Raw genomic sequence first — 6,456 nt, 5'->3', positions numbered from 1 at the left:
AAAGATTACCTAAATAATCGCTTGGTGACTCCAGAGCCGCTGGATTTTAAACACTTCTGAAAAGCCAGCTCCATTTTCTGCTTTGGTGCATACCAATTCCCCGCACCGGCATATGAGAATAAATCAGCTCCATCGGTAGGGCATTGTTATCCAGTTCCCAACTATTATGACATAGTTTCTATCAGAGCAGTTTTCTTCTCAGCCAGTCGAGTGGAATGATCCCTGAAAGCGGTGGTTTGTGGCAGAAACGCGCTCAGCTTCCTCCCCCCCCCCCCCCCCCCCAAAGTCTCGGCGTCGTCATAAATTTGTGATTGCCCACACGCACGCCAGCGGCCGACGGGGCGGCTTAGGAGAGTTCGCCTCCGGATAACAAGGACGTGGTAAAACGCCTGGAAGGACAGCGGGGCTTTGAAGTGCTGGGGAGGGAAGAAGCGGCAGAAAACCCAAGGAGAAGGAGGGGAGGGAAAAAATAAGTATAGAGAGATGAGTAATCTGGAGCAGCCAAGCCCAAGGTAACAAGTCTTCCCACAGGTTTTCCCTGGTCCCGCCTGCACGGGAGGCGGCAGTGCAGAGAAGCACCTTCCCTCGCCTGCCATCCCACCCTTGCTCTTGTCCCCTACCCCTCTGCTTGGTGTCCCTGTGCCGAGGCACGGGGAAACCTCCCCGCGTCTTACAGGTGCATTTCAAATTTCAGGACAGTCAGGGGTCGGAGCCTCGATTTGCCACCGCTTAGGGCTGGCAGGGTGGCAGGCATCGCTCCCAGGCCCCAGCGCCGGGTCCTCCAGGCTTGGGAGACCTCTTTTGGAGAGCTGGACCCCCGTCCGGCGTCTTCTTCAGCTGGTTTATTAAGCTGCTGATGCGGACAGGAGAGACCCCCTGGCACCACCGGGCTCATGTGCACGGATGTGACATCCTGTATGTGTGTGTGGGGGGGACACACACAGTGCCCCCACGCCGGGAGAACAGGAGGGGGGCAGCGGGTCTGGGCGCCCACGGGGTTGGTGCTGGCGGTCCCCAGAAACCGTCCCCGGTGGGGGGGAGCTGAAAAAGCGACACAGAAACCAGACGGAAAAGGGGAAAAAGGGGAAGGAAAGAGCAGGGCTGTACTTTTCCGTGCCGTCTTTTTATTTTATTTGTTTTTAATTACGCCCCAGAGCGCTGTGTATTAAGCACCCTTAATTAAAGAGGGAAGCGAAACGCCGCAGACGCTGGAGGAGCGGCAGGGCAAGCGGCGATGGCCGGACCCTGCTCTCCCCATCGGCGCGGGGCAGGAGGACGGCGTTGAGCCCCCGCCGGGGAAGACCCCATCCCTCTGCCATTCATGGAGATAACCTTGTAATCTACAGAAATCTGGGAATTATTATGGATATTACATAAATCAACCCCCCTGTGTCAATAAGGAAAAAAAACCATTTTTAAAAGAAAAGCAGCTCAAAATTAACCCCGAGAGCATGGTTTTAACCCAGATCGCCTTGGAAAAAGCGGCAGAGACAATGGTATGCATTCATCCCCTGTCTTTTATCATTTAAATAACCTGGCCTTCATTAGCTTCTGATGGATTGCTTTAAAATTGCAGAAAACGGAGGTTTGTTTGGTTTTGATGTGCAGTTGCATTGATTTGGGTTTCCCCCTCATTTTAATAAAAGGCATTTTACAGCGCGCCGAAGCGAAGCAGGGTAAAACATCCTGCAGCTCCCAGTTGGTCCAACAGCGGGGTGTTTGCAAACCCGTGCGGTGGGGCGGAGAGGCTGGAGCGGACCCTGCCCGCGCTGCCGAGGTGGGAGGGAATTTGGGCGGGTGACACGGGGTCCGTGGCAGCAAGACCCCCACGTCAGCAGCTGCGCTTTAACTGTGCAATGGGTACGTCCCAAAGCGCGGTGGGGCTCCCGAAGTTACAGCAGAACAGCAAAGCAAAATAATTGCTGTCCAACGCCCCATCCACCGTCACCGCCGCGGTCCTTTGCTGGTGCTGCCAGCTCTGCTGACTCCTCCAAGCGACACGCAAACGACTGTCAGGAAAAACTCATGCGTAGCGCCAGCGTGGGACTGTAAACGCAGAGGGGAAAATAGGAACCTGGGGTTCTTCTCCTTGTGTCACGGGGTCCCCAAACTCCAGGGCTTTCCCGAAGCCCGTGGCCAACAGTGCCTTCCTGCAGCAGAAAAAGCGCATCAGAATATTAAATATCCTTCAGCTCCTTGGCCCAGCCCTACAGGTCTTCCCAATACTGGCTGCTGAAGGCAGCAAAAGGCTTTTGCTGGGGTGATTTTGAGCAGTAAGGTAGGAGGCTGCAGTTTGGCTTCTGGCAGGAGCCTGCGGGTTCCTGGGGTAGGTGGAAAACGAGGGGAGCCCCAGCCGGTGCCAGCAGCCCCCCCGGAGGGGGGCTTCTGTGCTCTCTGCAACGCCCCAGAAAAACTAAACCTATCGCCTCGTCCAAGGCTGCCTTTAGACTTTTTGTTAAGGAGCGAGCCACCCCCCTTAGGAACTCGGTGCAATCTGCCAGATCTGTGCGTGTGTGTTAACACACACGAAGCGGGTGACCTCCCAGGGCTGCCTTGTCTCTGCTTATAGTTCTGCACCAGCACTTGTATATAAGCAATGTGAAACCTGACCACTGGAATACACTGATTTCTTTTGGTGTTGTTGTTCTTGAAGGAGAAAGCCCGGGTTAATTTAAAATACGTCTCTTTTACAGAAAGTTCAATTTTAAAATCTTACTATATCTTCTTAGTTCACGGCGAACAAACACCTGGTCGGTTTTGCTCTCGTTTAGGTACACGGCAAACTTGCCAGCTTTTTCAAGCTGGTTAGCACCAGGCCCCCGGGGAAGTTTCTCGGGGCTGGTTCCCGCTACCCTGCTCCAACTCTCCTTGCTTTTTCTCTGCATCCGTCGTTATTCGCAACCCAGTGCCTGAAAACCACATTAAATACCGTTCTTTCCTCTCATTTTTCCTCCCCGCGTTTCATGACGGCGAGCGCTAGAAACAGGATAAAGCAGCGATCGCTGAGGGAAGGAGGTGGGCGCAGGGCAGCGGGAGAGCCCGGGCGCAGGACGGCTCCGGGGCGCAGGGTGGCGGCGCGGTCCTGCCACCCCAGCCACGGCAAACAATGTCCCCCCCCGCCGTGCCACCCTGCAGGTCAGGAGGCGAGGGACGAGTGACCGGGGGCAGCTACGCCGCCTGCGAATGCCAAAATGCTCTTCCTTCTCATCCGTTAGGGATGTTCCTGTGCACGAGGCGGCCACACCTGCGCACCAGACGCACCTCCATCGGTGGGACCCGTTGGCTCAGGCTTTGCTATGGGTCTTCCCCCAGACTCGGGCGGCTCTTCCCTGCGAAACCAGGCGCCTTCGGACGCGTCCCTCTGCGGGCTGCGGACCCGGCTCTGTTTCTCAGAGAAGGTGGCGACGCTACCTAAAAAAAAAAAAAAAAAAGTTAAATTGAAATAAAATAAAATATCGTTCTTTAGTTTGGAAGCAGGTCCTCCTGCAAGCAGCAAGGCGAGGGCGCGCGTTGGCCGGGCAGGGTGTTTGCAAAGCGGGCAGGGCGTTCTCGTGGAGCCCGGCGGGCAGCTAACGAGCGGGTTTTAACACCGGCGGCGGCGGCGGCGGCGGCTGCGCGTGGGGCCGGAGAAGTCGTGCACGCAACCATCAAAGGGAGGGCACGCAACCTGCCTGAGTCGCCTGACGCTGCTCAAATAGGATTGCTGCCGGTGACGGACAGATCCTTATTTGTAAGTATTTAATGTTTCTTAGGAAGCACTTCTAAAAGAAATTGGTATGTAATGACAGCACTCACTGGAAAACAGGCCGATTATAAAATGCACTAACTTATCTGGTATTCATTTGAAAAGTAAATGGATGCAAGTAAAGGTGAGAGTTCACTACCAATTCAAATATTTTGCTTTAACAGGCTCTAGCACTCCTACTTTAATTCAAGCAGAAGCACAAGTATGAATAATCAAACTGGATGATGCTCATCAAAACCTTTGTGCCTTGCACCATTTCAAATGGTCATTGAAGCTTAATGGCAAAAAATTTACATTATTCCTTTAATTTGTATTCCGTTCCTTCCTTCTGAGTGATGTGATTGTGATTTTCTGTTGCCGGCTGTATTATTTTGATGCAAATGTTATGTGCTGCTACAGTCCAATTTCCTGCTTTGCCCCCCCCCCCCCCCCCCCCCTTTTCTTCCCCCAGTAAAGAAACGACAGATAAAATAGTTCCAAATTGGGGAGGGATTTTGAAATAGTTCCTTAACTACTGCTCCTAATTAAAGCAAACAATGCAGGGTCTTGAAGCACCCTGAAAAGCTGAAAATTAATTATTAGCTGAAGGGGGAGGGAAGTGGCTTTGCTCCCCAGACCTTCAAAAAAAAAAAAAAAAAAAAAAAAGAGGAGAAAAAAAAGAGGGATCCCAATTCTGCCTACAAAAGAATTAGAAAAGAAAATTTGTAATTCAGTTAAAAACTCCTTTTGCTGGAACATAATCACCTAGGGATGAATGCTTTATTGAGAGGCATGGGGTTGCAAACCAAAGCCTTGCAAACAGGAGGCCCCCGGGGTGCTCACGGCACGTAATATATGCACCGACTAATTTATTGCGCTGTGACTAATTTCCATTCCTTGTGCTTAGAGTTGCCTCGCTAATTACAGGGATGTTTTCTTAACTTGGGTAATTGCGCTGCCCGCGCGCCGCCCCCCACGCGTGCCCCACGCGGGCTTTGATGCGTCCCCACGGGGCGGCTGCGGCAGGGCGCCGCCCTAATTAGATTGGCTGCCTTAATTAAGGGAGATGTGGGGGTGCATGGGGGGGTGGTGGCGCCAAGCCCCCCGCTACGCAGGCACGCGTGGGGCTTGTGCGTCCCGAGGCTGCTCAGCCGTGTGGGGCAAAGCCAGCCCTGAGCTGGGCTCCCCTGGGTTTGCAGGGATGTAACCAAAACCAGAGGACCCCGGTACCCCGAACACCGACAGCCAAGCATCCATCCCACCCGAGCATCTCTCCTGTCCAAGCACCCACCCATCCCACCCAAGCATCTGTCCTGTCCAAGCATCCGTCCCACCCCAAGCATCCATCCATCCCACCCAAGCATCTGTCCTGTCCAAGCATCCGTCCCACCCCAAGCATCCATCCCACCCAAGCCTCTGTCCTGTCCAAGCATCCGTCCCACCCCAAGCATCCATCTCATCCAAGCACGTGTCCTGTCCAAGCATTCATCCATCCATCCCACCCAAGCATCCATCCCACCCAAGCATCCATCCCACCCAAGCGTCCATCCCATCCAAGCACCTGTCCTGTCCAAACATCCGTCCCATCCAAGCATCCATCCCACCCAAGCGTCCATCCCATCCAAGCATCCATCCCACCCAAGCGTCCATCCCATCCAAGCATGTGTCCTGTCCAAACATCCGTCCCATCCAAGTCTCCATGCCACCCAAGCATCCGTCCCTACCAAGTTCATCCCCACCAGGCTGACTACACAGGGCAGGGCTCCTACCAGGAGCATCCCTAAAAATAAATACTGGGGGAACAGCCCTGAGCATTTGTGTCACTGTGCTGCTGGCTGTGCGTTAAGACTATCTCCAAATCTGCTGCCGCGGGCTGCCTTAATTTTATATGTGGAAGTCAGTCATGCGTTTAAAATTATTAGACAGATAATCACTTCCTTGAAATAATTTCAGCACTCATCTATAATAAAAAAGATTTCTTTCAAAGGACCCTTAGTTAAATGGGCTCAGTGCTACTTTCTGTATCACGCAGGTCAATTTGATTCTGCTCTATACTCTCTATACAGCTAAACAATTGCTTTTCATAAACTGAAGAGCAGAGTGAAAGCAGCCTGTAATATCCATCCAGAGATGGCCTTGAACACTTTCGTTAATAAAAGCTTGACATCTGAAATTCTCCTCCTCTCTTCCTCCCTTATCAAAGACTTGGTCAAGATTTCAGAAAATTAATGTCATATTAATAAATACTAATAAGCCGGCAGTGAAGATGATGAAGAAAAGCCCCCGGCCCGCCGGGTGCAGCATCCCCTTGCCCGGCGCCAGGGGCACCGCACCTCGATGCCTGAGGGTGGGCTGAGAGCTGGGGAGGCCACGTGCAGAGGGGCGGCGACGGAGACCGCCCGAGAAGCTCCGCTTCCAGCCGGGACTCTCGCATCTCCGCAGGATCGGGCCACGTCCACCTTACCCACATCCCATGTGACTTCGCCAGACGGATGCCAGGGAGAGAGCGCCTGGGAAGCAGCCTCGGTGGCGCGGAGAGCCCCCAAATTTCACTCCGACCGCTGAAATCTCAGCCGTGGGCCCCAACGGGCCCTGTGCTTCTCCAAGATGGCTTTAAATCCTCGTTTAGTCTGACGATGCGTTCCCCCGTGAACGTGGGACCTCCGACAGCTTGAAGAAATGCAGTTATTTTCCTTTTACATTAAAATAAATAATCAAAGCATTCCAGCTCA

The 6,456-nt window shown here is 53.2% G+C and overlaps 1 long non-coding RNA gene across 1 annotated transcript; it reads right to left on the bottom strand.

Moving 5' to 3' along the window:
- Positions 1 to 1,122: 1,122 nt before the first annotated feature.
- On the bottom strand, positions 1,123 to 6,212 carry LOC309669741. The gene is made up of 3 exons (XR_014268941.1): positions 6,189 to 6,212; positions 3,262 to 3,411; positions 1,123 to 2,150 (listed from the first exon to the last, which is right to left on the bottom strand). It is a non-coding gene; the product is annotated as an uncharacterized lncRNA (long non-coding RNA).
- Between the last annotated feature and the right edge of the window lie 244 nt (positions 6,213 to 6,456).

The sequence above is a fragment of the Vanellus vanellus genome (genome assembly GCF_965231255.1).
Source record: "Vanellus vanellus genome assembly, chromosome: 3".
NCBI classification, from domain to species: Eukaryota; Metazoa; Chordata; class Aves; order Charadriiformes; family Charadriidae; genus Vanellus; species Vanellus vanellus.
The sequence above is the reverse complement of the archived record's forward strand: the minus strand, read 5'-3'. Positions and strand labels throughout refer to the sequence as shown.